At 47.5% G+C, this 16,732-nt stretch overlaps 2 protein-coding genes across 2 annotated transcripts in view; both read left to right on the top strand.

Moving 5' to 3' along the window:
* Nucleotides 1-16,732, top strand: part of LOC146058640 (transient receptor potential cation channel subfamily M member 2-like) — a 561,103-nt gene that overhangs the window by 311,417 nt on the left and 232,954 nt on the right. The window lies entirely within an intron of this gene.
* The window catches only part of LOC146058350 (transient receptor potential cation channel subfamily M member 2-like), a 166,801-nt gene continuing 159,092 nt past the window's right edge, over nucleotides 9,024-16,732 (top strand). The window contains exon 1 of the mRNA XM_083170632.1: nucleotides 9,024-9,135. The gene's annotated coding sequence lies outside the window, so the exon portion shown is untranslated. The remainder of the gene's footprint in view (nucleotides 9,136-16,732) is intronic.

The following is a 16,732-nucleotide window of genomic DNA, read 5'->3' on the forward strand; positions in this document are numbered from 1 at the left end:
TGATGGGTACAGACATCCCATAGTGTGCACCCAGGGCTGTGTTATTCCTCAGCACTGGAAGTATATGTATGGCCCTGCTGGTGATGGGTACAGACATCCCATAGTGTGCACCCAGGGCTGTGTTATTCCTCAGCGCTGGAAGTATATGTACTGTATGGCCCTGCTGGTGATGGGTACAGACATCCCATAGTGTGCACCCAGGGCTGCGTTATTCCTCAGCGCTGGAAGTATATGTATGGCCCTGCTGGTGATGGGTACAGACATCCCATAGTGTGCACCCAGGGATGTGTTATTCCTCAGCGCTGGAAGTATATGTATGGCCCTGCTGGTGATGGGTACAGACATCCCATAGTGTGCACCCAGGGTTGTGTTATTCCTCAGCACTGGAAGTATATGTATGGCCCTGCTGGTGATGGGTACAGACATCCCATAGTGTGCACCCAGGGCTGTGTTATTCCTCAGCACTGGAAGTATATGTATGGCCCTGCTGGTGATGGGTACAGACATCCCATAGGGTGCACCCAGGGCTGTGTTATTCCTCAGCGCTGGAAGTATATGTATGGCCCTGCTGGTGATGGGTACAGACATCCCATAGTGTGCACCCAGGGCTGTGTTATTCCTCAGCACTGGAAGTATATGTATGGCCCTGCTGGTGATGGGTACAGACATCCCATAGTGTGCACCCAGGGCTGTGTTATTCCTCAGCGCTGGAAGTATATGTATGGCCCTGCTGGTGATGGGTACAGACATCCCATAGTGTGCACCCAGGGCTGTGTTATTCCTCAGCACTGGAAGTATATGTATGGCCCTGCTGGTGATGGGTACAGACATCCCATAGTGTGCACCCAGGGCTGTGTTATTCCTCAGCACTGGAAGTATATGTATGGCCCTGCTGGTGATGGGTACAGACATCCCATAGTGTGCACCCAGGGCTGTGTTATTCCTCAGCACTGGAAGTATATGTATGGCCCTGCTGGTGATGGGTACAGACATCCCATAGTGTGCACCCAGAGATGCGTTATTCCTCAGCACTGGAAGTATATGTATGGTCCTGCTGGTGATGGGTACAGACATCCCATAGTGTGCACCCAGGGCTGCGTTATTCCTCAGCACTGGAAGTATATGTATGGTCCTGCTGGTGATGGGTACAGACATCCCATAGTGTGCACCCAGGGCTGTGTTATTCCTCAGCACTGGAAGTATATGTATGGCCCTGCTGGTGATGGGTACAGACATCCCATAGTGTGCACCCAGGGTTGTGTTATTCCTCAGCACTGGAAGTATATGTATGGCCCTGCTGGTGATGGGTACAGACATCCCATAGTGTGCACCCAGGGCTGTGTTATTCCTCAGCACTGGAAGTATATGTATGGCCCTGCTGGTGATGGGTACAGACATCCCATAGTGTGCACCCAGGGTTGTGTTATTCCTCAGCGCTGGAAGTATATGTATGGCCCTGCTGGTGATGGGTACAGACATCCCATAGTGTGCACCCAGGGCTGTGTTATTCCTCAGCGCTGGAAGTATATGTATGGCCCTGCTGGTGATGGGTACAGACATCCCATAGTGTGCACCCAGGGCTGTGTTATTCCTCAGCGCTGGAAGTATATGTATGGCCCTGCTGGTGATGGGTACAGACATCCCATAGTGTGCACCCAGGGTTGTGTTATTCCTCAGCGCTGGAAGTATATGTATGGCCCTGCTGGTGATGGGTACAGACATCCCATAGTGTGCACCCAGGGCTGTGTTATTCCTCAGCACTGGAAGTATATGTATGGCCCTGCTGGTAATGGGTACAGACATCCCATAGTGTGCACCCAGGGCTGTGTTATTCCTCAGCACTGGAAGTATATGTATGGCCCTGCTGGTGATGGGTACAGACATCCCATAGTGTGCACCCGGGGCTGTGTTATTCCTCAGCGCTGGAAGTATATGTATGGCCCTGCTGGTGATGGGTACAGACATCTCATAGTGTGCACCCAGGGCTGTGTTATTCCTCAGCGCTGGAAGTATATGTATGGCCCTGCTGGTGATGGGTACAGACATCCCATAGTGTGCACCCAGGGCTGTGTTATTCCTCAGCACTGGAAGTATATGTATGGCCCTGCTGGTGATGGGTACAGACATCTCATAGTGTGCACCCAGGGCTGTGTTATTCCTCAGCGCTGGAAGTATATGTATGGCCCTGCTGGTGATGGGTACAGACATCCCATAGTGTGCACCCAGGGATGCGTTATTCCTCAGCACTGGAAGTATATGTATGGTCCTGCTGGTGATGGGTACAGACATCCCATAGTGTGCACCCAGGGCTGTGTTATTCCTCAGCACTGGAAGTATATGTATGGCCCTGCTGGTGATGGGTACAGACATCTCATAGTGTGCACCCAGGGCTGTGTTATTCCTCAGCGCTGGAAGTATATGTATGGCCCTGCTGGTGATGGGTACAGACAGCCCATAGTGTGCACCCAGGGCTGTGTTATTCCTCAGCACTGGAAGTATATGTATGGCCCTGCTGGTGATGGGTACAGACATCCCATAGTGTGCACCCAGGGCTGTGTTATTCCTCAGCGCTGGAAGTATATGTATGGCCCTGCTGGTGACGGGTACAGACATCCCATAGTGTGCACCCAGGGCTGTGTTATTCCTCAGCGCTGGAAGTATATGTATGGCCCTGCTGGTGATGGGTACAGACATCCCATAGTGTGCACCCAGGGCTGTGTTATTCCTCAGCACTGGAAGTATATGTATGGCCCTGCTGGTGATGGGTACAGACATCCCATAGTGTGCACCCAGGGTTGCGTTATTCCTCAGCGCTGGAAGTATATGTATGGCCCTGCTGGTGATGGGTACAGACATCCCATAGTGTGCACCCAGGGCTGTGTTATTCCTCATCACTGGAAGTATATGTATGGCCCTGCTGGTGATGGGTACAGACAGCCCATAGTGTGCACCCAGGGTTGTGTTATTCCTCAGCACTGGAAGATCAGTAGCTCAGCCTGTGTGTTCCTATATATTGGGGGGGGGGCAGGGTCACTGGTCTGGTGATGGGGAGCAGGTATGTTTCCCCCAGGTTTCTGACATGTGTGTAGTAACACCCCAGGAGAGTTGCTGATTTATTTGTGGGCTATTGGGCTCGTTATAAGAATAGCTATAGGGTCCTGTGGTTGGATGGTTGAAGAGAGAGGGTTCACTATACATCAGGCCCAGTTTGGGTTTTGGGCTGTCAGTACCTCCAGCTGTGCGGGTTACGTGCAAAGGCTGCCAGACTGGGAGTTAGGGGTCTCTGTCTGGGGAAAGGAGACACTATGCAGTACTCTATGGGGGGATTCAGTTTAATTTGAAATTAAGCAAATTTGTCCCCGTTCCCCTGTTTGTGGGACTGTGAAGCACGATTATGCGCATGTTCAGCCCCCTGTGCCAACACTTGCCGAGGCGTTCGCACAGGTAGGGGAAGGAGGGGGCATCCCCATGAAAAGTTGGGTGTTCCCCTTCGAACACGGGCGGGGCTAATGCCTGCACAGGGGAGGGGGACTGACATCACATGATGTCAGCTGTCCAACCCGTCTTCGGCCAGGATTTGTAAGAAAAGCATAGACTGAAATGTGAACGTCTGCTGCTTAGCGAGCAGAGCTGAATCAGGCCGCCGACCTCTAGGAACTACAACCTGTGACTAGTATGCTGCTTAGCGAGCAGAGCTGAATCAGGCCGCCTACCGATAGGAACTACAACCTGTGACTAGTCTGCTGCTTAGCGAGCAGAGCTGAATCAGGCCGCCTACCTCTAGGAACTACAACCTGTGACTAGTCTGCTGCTTAGCGAGCAGAGCTGAATCAGGCCGCCTACCTCTAGGAACTACAACCTGTGACTAGTATGCTGCTTAGCGAGCAGAGCTGAATCAGGCCGCCGACCTCTAGGAACTACAACCTGTGACTAGTCTGCTGCTTAGCGAGCAGAGCTGAATCAGGCCGCCTACCTGTAGGAACTACAACCTGTGACTAGTCTGCTGCTTAGCGAGCAGAGCTGAATCAGGCCGCCTACCTGTAGGAACTACAACCTGTGACTAGTCTGCTGCTTAGCGAGCAGAGCTGAATCAGGCCGCCTACCTCTAGGAACTACAACCTGTGACTAGTCTGCTGCTTAGCGAGCAGAGCTGAATCAGGCCGCCTACCTGTAGGAACTACAACCTGTGACTAGTATGCTGCTTAGCGAGCAGAGCTGAATCAGGCCGCCTACCTGTAGGAACTACAACCTGTGACTAGTATGCTGCTTAGCGAGCAGAGCTGAATCAGGCCGCCTACCTCAAGGAACTACAACCTGTGACTAGTCTGCTGCTTAGCGAGCAGAGCTGAATCAGGCCGCCTAGCTCTAGGAACTACAACCTGAGACTAGTATGCTGCTTAGCGAGCAGAGCTGAATCAGGCCGCCTACCTCTAGGAACTGCAACCTGTGACTAGTCTGCTGCTTAGCGAGCAGAGCTGAATCAGGCCACCTACCTCTAGGAACTACAACCTGTGACTAGTCTGCTGCTTAGCGAGCAGAGCTGAATCAGGCCGCCTACCTCTAGGAACTACAACCTGTGACTAGTCTGCTGCTTAGCGAGCAGAGCTGAATCAGGCCGCCTACCTGTAGGAACTACAACCTGTGACTAGTATGCTGCTTAGCGAGCAGAGCTGAATCAGGCCGCCTACCTGTAGGAACTACAACCTGTGACTAGTCTGCTGCTTAGCGAGCAGAGCTGAATCAGGCCGCCTACCTCTAGGAACTACAACCTGTGACTAGTATGCTGCTTAGCGAGCAGAGCTGAATCAGGCCGCCTACCTGTAGGAACTACAACCTGTGACTAGTCTGCTGCTTAGCGAGCAGAGCTGAATCAGGCCACCTACCTCAAGGAACTACAACCTGTGACTAGTATGCTGCTTAGCGAGCAGAGCTAAATCAGGCCACCTACCTCAAGGAACTACAACCTGTGACTAGTCTGCTTCTTAGCGAGCAGAGCTGAATCAGGCCGCCTACCTCTAGGAACTACAACCTGTGACTAGTCTGCTGCTTAGCGAGCAGAGCTGAATCAGGCCACCTACCTCAAGGAACTACAACCTGTGACTAGTCTGCTTCTTAGCGAGCAGAGCTGAATCAGGCCGCCTACCTCTAGGAACTACAACCTGTGACTAGTCTGCTGCTTAGCGAGCAGAGCTGAATCAGGCCGCCTACCTCTAGGAACTACAACCTGTGACTAGTATGCTGCTTAGCGAGCAGAGCTGAATCAGGCCGCCTACCTGTAGGAACTACAACCTGTGACTAGTCTGCTGCTTAGCGAGCAGAGCTGAATCAGGCCACCTACCTCAAGGAACTACAACCTGTGACTAGTATGCTGCTTAGCGTGCAGAGCTGAATCAGGCCACCTACCTCAAGGAACTACAACCTGTGACTAGTCTGCTTCTTAGCGAGCAGAGCTGAATCAGGCCGCCTACCTCTAGGAACTACAACCTGTGACTAGTCTGCTGCTTAGCGAGCAGAGCTGAATCAGGCCACCTACCTCAAGGAACTACAACCTGTGACTAGTATGCTGCTTAGCGAGCAGAGCTGAATCATGCCGCCTACCTCTAGGAACTACAACCTGACACTAGTCTGCTGCTTAGCAAGCAGAGCTGAATCAGGCCGCCTACCTCTAAGAACTACAACCTGTGACTAGTCTGCTGCTTAGCGAGCAGAGCTGAATCAGGCCGCCTACCTGTAGGAACTACAACCTGTGACTAGTCTGCTGCTGCCATTGGTTTCTAGTGAGAGGATCCTGTGTATTAGTTACAGCCAGGCGGTCAGGATTTCTTTTCTGATTCACTAATAAAACTGGCAGAGGCCAGGTGCACCCCAGGACTGATTTGTGACCTCTTCCTATATACCCCAGGACTGATTTGTGACCTCTTCCTATATACCCCAGGAGGTGGTAGCTGTTCCCCTGACCCTCTTACGTGTGCTGGAGAATGTGAACATGATCTTGCATAAGCAGGGCCGGTGCAAGACACCAGAGCGCTCCAGGCAAGTCGGGGTGGGGGCGCCCCGGTGTCTGCCGCCCGGGTACCTGTCCTGCGTCGCTGTAAAGCTGGCGGCGGCAGCGGGGGGTCCCTGCAGTCAATAAGAAGTAACGAGCGATATCCGCCGGGCTATGTGGAAGCGCTTCTGTTTTGGAAACACTGGCCGCACGGCGCACGCTGATTGGCTGAATCTCAGCTAATCAGCGTGCGGCCAGTGTTTCCAAAACAGAAGCGCTTCCACATAGCCCGGCAGATAGCGCTCGTTATTTCTTATTGACTGCAGGGACCCCCCGCTGCCTCCGCCCGCCAGCTTTTACGCACATATATACGCCGCAGGACAGGTACCCAGGCGGCAAGGGGGGGCGAAATACCACCCTCCAGTGGCCGGCGCCCTAGGCAAATGCCTAGATTTGCATAGTGGTGGCACCGGCCCTGTGCATAAGTGAAGGAAGCAGCAGCTTTGAGAGCCAATCAGAAAGCAGATATTTGCATGGACGGAGTTTATGGCACAGAATATAACTGCAGTGGTGATACTCTGCAGAGGCTGTTTCACAGTGTGACATACTGGGAGCTGCAGTACATCTCACAGAACCAAGCCCAGGTGGTGCTTTGTCTGCACAGTTGTGGAATTTGGTCTGCTTAAATCGCCAGACTTTCCTTTGGAAGCCACCAGGGTACAGCAGGAAGCCACCAGGGTACAGCAAGAAGCCACCAGGGTACAGCAGGAAGCCACCAGGGTACAGCAGGAAGCCACCAGGGTACAGCAGGAAGCCACCAGGGAATGTTGCCTCAGGTGACACAGCCAGCTCCATACGGGCCAGTCATTTCTTGCAGAGGATGACAGAGTCTGGTGATGTGGAGGCATATATGACTACGTTTGAGAAGACTGCAGAGGTCCTAAAGACAAATGGGCAAGTCTGCTGGCACCCTACCTCTCAGACGAGCCACAAAAAGCTTATTTCAATATATACACAGCTGATGCATTGGATTATGAAATCTAAAAGAGATTTTGACTTGCCTGGGAGTTACCCTGTCGCTTTGTGCCAAATATGTGCAATGCTGGGTGTACAACATAGACAACAAATACACAGCCTCATCCATCTGACCAAAAAATGTTACAACCAGAGACATTAACTGGACCTCAAAAGGTGGAGATAGTTGTCATGGACCATTACTTGAGGTCAGTACCATTGGCGTTATGCAAGTGGGTGAGCCACAGGTATCCTAACCGGCCCTACACATGTAGCAATTGTTAGGGTATACCTGAGAGATGACACAGGGGGTGACATTCTATGGGATGCGATTTTCGTTTTTTGGCGTTAATTAGACCACAAAATGGCGATATCGCATTTTTCCATTAAATCGCCAATTTAATAGGATGCGCTAAGGGACTGAAATCGCATCTTATGTGCGTTAAGGTATGCTGAGTAAAAGTGCGAGATAAATTCGCATTTTTATCGCATCCAGATGTTTTCGTACAGAAAAGTATACAAATTGCTTATTTAATGCAATGCGCATTTGCACATCGCACTTTTTAGGTGCCTAATTATCGCACTTATTTCAGACCAGGGTCTGTTTGGCGAATTAGCCAGAACCCTGCACAGATCGCAATGTTCTGTGCAGGGTTCTGGTGTAAAAAATAAAACAAAGGGTTAAAATAAAAAAAAAACGAGCGCGGGGTCCCCCGCCAGAGTATAACCATCCCCGGGCTCACTGAGCCGGTGCTGGTGACATAAAATCAGGGTCCCCGACAAATAGGGGTCCCCTTGATTTCATGAAACCAGCACCAGGCTCAAGGTCCGGCGCTGGTTTCCAAAATACGGGGGACAAAATGACTAGGGGTCCCCCGTATTTTAAGAACCAGCACCGGACACAACCAGCCAGCAGGGTAATGCCACAGCCGGGGGAAACTTATTATATAAGCTCCCGCGGCCAAAGCATTAACCCCCTGGCTGGTCAGCATGGGCAGGGGTCCTGGGGAAGTGGGGACCCCCCCAAATGAAGGAGTCCCCCCCCTCCAGGACTTACCAGCCCATGCTGATAGTCCGGGGCTGTCCCCGGGCTGATGGCTTGTGTAAAAAAAAGAATATAAACTATTGTTTTGTACTGGCGAACTATGAGTCCCAGCAAGCCTACCCCGCATGCTGGGACTTGGAGAACCACAAGTCCCAGCATGCGGGGCATTAAAGGGCCCGCTGGCACTTGTAGTACTGCAGTACAAAAAATAGTTAACAAAAACACACTGACACACTGTAAAATAAAAGTTTAATACACACAAAACACACACACTGATACTTACCTACCTTGAGCCCGTAGGTCGGTCCCTGGATCCTGGGTCCGTCCTCCGGGGCTCCAGGGCAGAAGAGTCCGGTTCCGGGGCCTTGGTCCTGGTTCCGGGGCTGGTCCTGGGGTTCCGGGGCTCCTGGGCTGCAGAATCCGGGGTCCGGGATCCGAGGTAGTCCCCAGGGGTACCTAAGGAAGGAAATCCAACTCACCTGGTCCCCGGCGACGACCTCGGCATCCTCTCCGGTGACAGCACTGCTCCCATCTGGTACCCGGCTCGCAGGACTTTGACAGGCGCAGAGATGTTTCCTCCTCTGCGTCTCGACACAGAATGATTTCTGGCCAATCAGGAGCCGAGAAAGTCGGCTCCTAATTGGCCAGAAATCATTCTGAATACAGACGCCGAGGAAGTAACATCTCTGCTCTAGATGAGCAGAGATGTTTCTTCCTCGGCGTCTGTATTCAAAATGATTTCTGGAGAGGATGGCGAGGTCGTCGCCCCACATCCCCTCCTGACCCCTGGCCAAACTGCTGGGTCACCGTATCACACAGCACAATAGGAACATTAGCATTCTGGTGGAATTAATGCAATACATAATATCTAACCTTGTGTAGCAATGCATATTTCCCTATAGATTGTGAGCAGGGCCCTCCTACCTTTGTCTGTAAATACCCTGTTTGTTGTATCTCTGCCTCCTATTGTTTAGCGCAATAGAATCTGTTAATAAACAAATAAATATTTCCAGGTAGATTTCCCGGACTACAATCCGCCACTTTATCACGCAGAGAGATCTGATCGGGGGACGTATGACCCGAAAATAGAGTAAGTCAATGAACCGCACTCAGGCCCTTGTTCTAGTTGAATCAGACGAACGCGTATTTCGGACAGGCACCGAGTGTTCTTAGCTCCGCCTACCGTACGGATCGCTCACACCGTCCGCATGTTAACAGATAATTCATCCATCACATGTAGCAGCAGATAATGTACAGATCACAGGTAGCAACAGACAATTCATCCGTCACATGTAGCAGCAGATAATGTACAGATCACAGGTAGCAACAGACAATTCATCCGTCACATGTAGCAGCAGATAATGTACAGATCACTGGTAGCAACAGACAATTCATCCGTCACATGTAGCAGCAGATAATGTACAGATCACAGGTAGCAACAGACAATGCATCCATCACATGTAGCAGCAGATAATGTACAGATCACTGGTAGCAACAGACAATTCATCCATCACATGTAGCAGCAGATAATGTACAGATCACAGGTAGCAACAGACAATTCATCCATCACATGTAGCAGCAGATAATGTACAGATCACAGGTAGCAACAGACAATTCATCCATCACATGTAGCAGCAGATAATGTACAGATCACCGGTAGCAACAGACAATTCATCCATCACATATAGCAGCAGATAATGTACAGATCACTGGTAGCAACAGACAATTCATCCATCACATGTAGCAGCAGATAATGTACAGATCACAGGTAGCAACAGACAATTCATCCATCACATGTAGCAGCAGATAATGTACAGATCACTGGTAGCAACAGACAATTCATCCATCACATGTAGCAGCAGATAATGTACAGATCACAGGTAGCAACAGACAATTCATCCATCACATGTAGCAGCAGATAATGTACAGATCACTGGTAGCAACAGACAATTCATCCATCACATGTAGCAGCAGATAATGTACAGATCACAGGTAGCAACAGACAATTCATCCGTCACATGTAGCAGCAGATAATGTACAGATCACTGGTAGCAACAGACAATTCATCCGTCACATGTAGCAGCAGATAATGTACAGATCACTGGTAGCAACAGACAATTCATCCGTCACATGTAGCAGCAGATAATGTACAGATCACCGGTAGCAACAGACAATTCATCCGTCACATGTAGCAGCAGATAATGTACAGATCACTGGTAGCAACAGACAATTCATCCGTCACATGTAGCAGCAGATAATGTACAGATCACAGGTAGCAACAGACAATTCATCCGTCACATGTAGCAGCAGATAATGTACAGATCACTGGTAGCAACAGACAATTCATCCGTCACATGTAGCAGCAGATAATGTACAGATCACTGGTAGCAACAGACAATTCATCCATCACATGTAGCAGCAGATGTACAGATCACAGGTAGCAACAGACAATTCATCCGTCACATGTAGCAGCAGATAATGTACAGATCACTGGAAGCAACAGACAATTCATCCGTCACATGTAGCAGCAGATAATATATAGATCACAGGCAGCAACAGACAATTCATCCGTCACATGTAGCAGCAGATAATGTACAGATCACAGGTAGCAACAGACAATTCATCTGTCACATGTAGCAGCAGATAATGTACAGATCACAGGTAGCAACAGACAATTCATCCGTCACATGTAGCAGCAGATAATGTACAGATCACAGGTAGCAACAGACAATTCATCCGTCACATGTAGCAGCAGATAATGTACAGATCACAGGTAGCAACAGACAATTCATCCATCACATGTAGCAGCAGATAATGTACAGATCACTGGTAGCAACAGACAATTCATCCATCACATGTAGCAGCAGATAATGTACAGATCACAGGTAGCAACAGACAATGCATCCATCACATGTAGCAGCAGATGTACAGATCACAGGTAGCAACAGACAATTCATCCATCACATGTAGCAGCAGATAATGTACAGATCACAGGTAGCAACAGACAATTCATCCGTCACATGTAGCAGCAGATAATGTACAGATCACAGGTAACAACAGACAATTCATCCGTCACATGTAGCAGCAGATAATGTACAGATCACAGGTAGCAACAGATAATGTACAGATCACAGGTAGCAGCAGACAATTCATCCATCACATGTAGCAGCAGATAATGTACAGATCACAGGTAGCAACAGACAATTCATCCATCACATGTAGCAGCAGATAATGTACAGATCACTGGTAGCAACAGACAATTCATCCATCACATGTATCAGCAGATAATGTACAGATCACTGGTAGCAACAGACAATTCATCCATCACATGTAGCAGCAGATAATGTACAGATCACTGGTAGCAACAGATAATTCATCCATCACATGTAGCAGCAGATAATGTACAGATCACTGGTAGCAACAGACAATTCATCCGTCACATGTAGCAGCAGATAATGTACAGATCACTGGTAGCAACAGACAATTCATCCATCACATGTAGCAGCAGATAATGTACAGATCACAGGTAGCAACAGACAATTCATCCGTCACATGTAGCAGCAGATAATGTACAGATCACCGGTAGCAACAGACAATTCATCCGTCACATGTAGCAGCAGATAATGTACAGATCACTGGTAGCAACAGACAATTCATCCGTCACATGTAGCAGCAGATAATGTACAGATCACAGGTAGCAACAGACAATTCATCCGTCACATGTAGCAGCAGATGTACAGATCACAGGTAGCAACAGACAATTCATCCATCACATGTAGCAGCAGATAATGTACAGATCACAGGTAGCAACAGACAATTCATCCGTCACATGTAGCAGCAGATAATGTACAGATCACAGGTAGCAACAGATAATTCATCCATCACATGTAGCAGCAGATAATGTACAGATCACTGGTAGCAACAGACAATTCATCCATCACATGTAGCAGCAGATAATGTACAGATCACAGGTAGCAACAGACAATTCATCCATCACATGTAGCAGCAGATAATGTACAGATCACAGGTAGCAACAGACAATTCATCCGTCACATGTAGCAGCAGATGTACAGATCACAGGTAGCAACAGACAATTCATCCATCACATGTAGCAGCAGATAATGTACAGATCACTGGTAGCAACAGACAATTCATCCATCACATGTAGCAGCAGATAATGTACAGATCACAGGTAGCAACAGACAATTCATCCGTCACATGTAGCAGCAGATAATGTACAGATCACTGGTAGCAACAGACAATTCATCCATCACATGTAGCAGCAGATAATGTACAGATCACAGGTAGCAACAGACAATTCATCCGTCACATGTAGCAGCAGATAATGTACAGATCACAGGTAGCAACAGACAATTCATCCGTCACATGTAGCAGCAGATAATGTACAGATCACAGGTAGCAACAGACAATTCATCCTTCACATGTAGCAGCAGATAATGTACAGATCACAGGTAGCAACAGACAATTCATCCATCACATGTAGCAGCAGATAATGTACAGATCACAGGTAGCAACAGACAATTCATCCGTCACATGTAGCAGCAGATAATGTACAGATCACAGGTAGCAACAGACAATTCATCCGTCACATGTAGCAGCAGATAATGTACAGATCACAGGTAGCAACAGACAATTCATCCTTCACATGTAGCAGCAGATAATGTACAGATCACAGGTAGCAACAGACAATTCATCCGTCACATGTAGCAGCAGATAATGTACAGATCACAGGTAGCAACAGACAATTCATCCATCACATGTAGCAGCAGATAATGTACAGATCACTGGTAGCAACAGACAATTCATCCGTCACATGTAGCAGCAGATAATGTACAGATCACAGGTAGCAACAGACAATTCATCCATCACATGTAGCAGCAGATAATGTACAGATCACAGGTAGCAACAGACAATGCATCCATCACATGTAGCAGCAGATGTACAGATCACAGGTAGCAACAGATAATTCATCCATCACATGTAGCAGCAGATAATGTACAGATCACTGGTCGCAACAGACAATTCATCCATCACATGTAGCAGCAGATAATGTACAGATCACTGGTAGCAACAGACAATTCATCCGTCACATGTAGCAGCAGATAATGTACAGATCACAGGTAGCAACAGACAATTCATCCGTCACATGTAGCAGCAGATGTACAGATCACAGGTAGCAACAGACAATTCATCCATCACATGTAGCAGCAGATAATGTACAGATCACAGGTAGCAACAGACAATGCATCCATCACATGTAGCAGCAGATGTACAGATCACAGGTAGCAACAGATAATTCATCCATCACATGTAGCAGCAGATAATGTACAGATCACTGGTAGCAACAGACAATTCATCCATCACATGTAGCAGCAGATAATGTACAGATCACTGGTAGCAACAGACAATTCATCCGTCACATGTAGCAGCAGATAATGTACAGATCACTGGTAGCAACAGACAATGCATCCATCACATGTAGCAGCAGATGTACAGATCACAGGTAGCAACAGATAATTCATCCATCACATGTAGCAGCAGATAATGTACAGATCACTGGTAGCAACAGACAATTCATCCATCACATGTAGCAGCAGATAATGTACAGATCACAGGTAGCAACAGACAATTCATCCGTCACATGTAGCAGCAGATAATGTACAGATCACTGGTAGCAACAGACAATTCATCCGTCACATGTAGCAGCAGATAATGTACAGATCACAGGTAGCAACAGACAATTCATCCATCACATGTAGCAGCAGATAATGTACAGATCACAGGTAGCAACAGACAATTCATCGGTCACATGTAGCAGCAGATAATGTACAGATCACTGGTAGCAACAGACAATTCATCCATCACATGTAGCAGCAGATAATGTACAGATCACAGGTAGCAACAGACAATTCATCCATCACATGTAGCAGCAGATAATGTACAGATCACAGGTAGCAACAGACAATTCATCCATCACATGTAGCAGCAGATAATGTACAGATCACAGGTAGCAACAGACAATTCATCCGTCACATGTAGCAGCAGATAATGTACAAATCACAGGTAGCAACAGACAATTCATCCGTCACATGTAGCAGCAGATAATGTACAGATCACAGGTAGCAACAGACAATTCATCCATCACATATAGCAGCAGATAATATATAGATCACAGGTAGCAACAGACAATTCATCCGTCACATGTAGCAGCAGATAATGTACAGATCACAGGTAGCAACAGACAATGCATCCATCACATGTAGCAGCAGATGTACAGATCACAGGTAGCAACAGACAATGCATCCATCACATGTAGCAGCAGATGTACAGATCACAGGTAGCAACAGATAATTCATCCATCACATGTAGCAGCAGATAATGTACAGATCACTGGTAGCAACAGACAATTCATCCATCACATGTAGCAGCAGATAATGTACAGATCACTGGTAGCAACAGACAATTCATCCATCACATGTAGCAGCAGATAATGTACAGATCACAGGTAGCAACAGACAATTCATCCATCACATGTAGCAGCAGATAATGTACAGATCACAGGTAGCAACAGACAATGCATCCATCACATGTAGCAGCAGATGTACAGATCACAGGTAGCAACAGATAATTCATCCATCACATGTAGCAGCAGATAATGTACAGATCACTGGTAGCAACAGACAATTCATCCATCACATGTAGCAGCAGATAATGTACAGATCACTGGTAGCAACAGACAATTCATCCGTCACATGTAGCAGCAGATAATGTACAGATCACAGGTAGCAACAGACAATTCATCCGTCACATGTAGCAGCAGATGTACAGATCACAGGTAGCAACAGACAATTCATCCATCACATGTAGCAGCAGATAATGTACAGATCATAGGTAGCAACAGACAATGCATCCATCACATGTAGCAGCAGATAATGTACAGATCACAGGTAGCAACAGATAATTCATCCATCACATGTAGCAGCAGATAATGTACAGATCACTGGTAGCAACAGACAATTCATCCATCACATGTAGCAGCAGATAATGTACAGATCACTGGTAGCAACAGACAATTCATCCGTCACATGTAGCAGCAGATAATGTACAGATCACTGGTAGCAACAGACAATTCATCCGTCACATGTAGCAGCAGATAATGTACAGATCACAGGTAGCAACAGATAATTCATCCGTCACATGTAGCAGCAGATAATGTACAGATCACTGGTAGCAACAGACAATTCATCCGTCACATGTAGCAGCAGATAATGTACAGATCACAGGTAGCAACAGACAATTCATCCGTCACATGTAGCAGCAGATAATGTACAGATCACTGGTAGCAACAGACAATTCATCCGTCACATGTAGCAGCAGATAATGTACAGATCACTGGTAGCAACAGACAATTCATCCGTCACATGTAGCAGCAGATAATGTACAGATCACAGGTAGCAACAGATAATTCATCCGTCACATGTAGCAGCAGATAATGTACAGATCACTGGTAGCAACAGACAATTCATCCGTCACATGTAGCAGCAGATAATGTACAGATCACAGGTAGCAACAGACAATTCATCCGTCACATGTAGCAGCAGATAATGTACAGATCACAGGTAGCAACAGACAATTCATCCATCACATGTAGCAGCAGATAATGTACAGATCACAGGTAGCAACAGACAATGCATCCATCACATGTAGCAGCAGATAATGTACAGATCACAGGTAGCAACAGACAATTCATCCGTCACATGTAGCAGCAGATAATGTACAGATCACAGGTAGCAACAGACAATTCATCCATCACATGTAGCAGCAGATAATGTACAGATCACAGGTAGCAACAGACAATGCATCCATCACATGTAGCAGCAGATAATGTACAGATCACAGGTAGCAACAGACAATTCATCCGTCACATGTAGCAGCAGATAATGTACAGATCACAGGTAGCAACAGACAATTCATCCATCACATGTAGCAGCAGATAATGTACAGATCACTGGTAGCAACAGACAATTCATCCGTCACATGTAGCAGCAGATGTACAGATCACAGGTAGCAACAGACAATTCATCCGTCACATGTAGCAGCAGATAATGTACAGATCACAGGTAGCAACAGATAATTCATTCATCACATGTAGCAGCAGATAATGTACAGATCACTGGTAGCAACAGACAATTCATCCGTCACATGTAGCAGCAGATAATGTACAGATCACTGGTAGCAACAGACAATTCATCCGTCACATGTAGCAGCAGATAATGTACAGATCACTGGTAGCAACAGACAATTCATCCGTCACATGTAGCAGCAGATAATGTACAGATCACCGGTAGCAACAGACAATTCATCCATCACATGTAGCAGCAGATAATGTACAGATCACCGGTAGCAACAGACAATTCATCCGTCACATGTAGCAGCAGATAATGTACAGATCACAGGTAGCAACAGACAATTCATCCGTCACATGTAGCAGCAGATAATGTACAGATCACTGGTAGCAACAGACTATTCATCCATCACATGTAGCAGCAGATAATGTACAGATCACTGGTAGCAACAGACAATTCATCCGTCACATGTAGCAGCAGATAATGTACAGATCACAGGTAGCAACAGACAATTCATCCGTCACATGTAGCAGCAGATAA

Source organism: Crinia signifera, chromosome 2 (assembly GCF_055691185.1).
Source record: "Crinia signifera chromosome 2, ASM5569118v1, whole genome shotgun sequence".
In the NCBI taxonomy this organism is placed as follows: domain Eukaryota; kingdom Metazoa; phylum Chordata; class Amphibia; order Anura; family Myobatrachidae; genus Crinia; species Crinia signifera.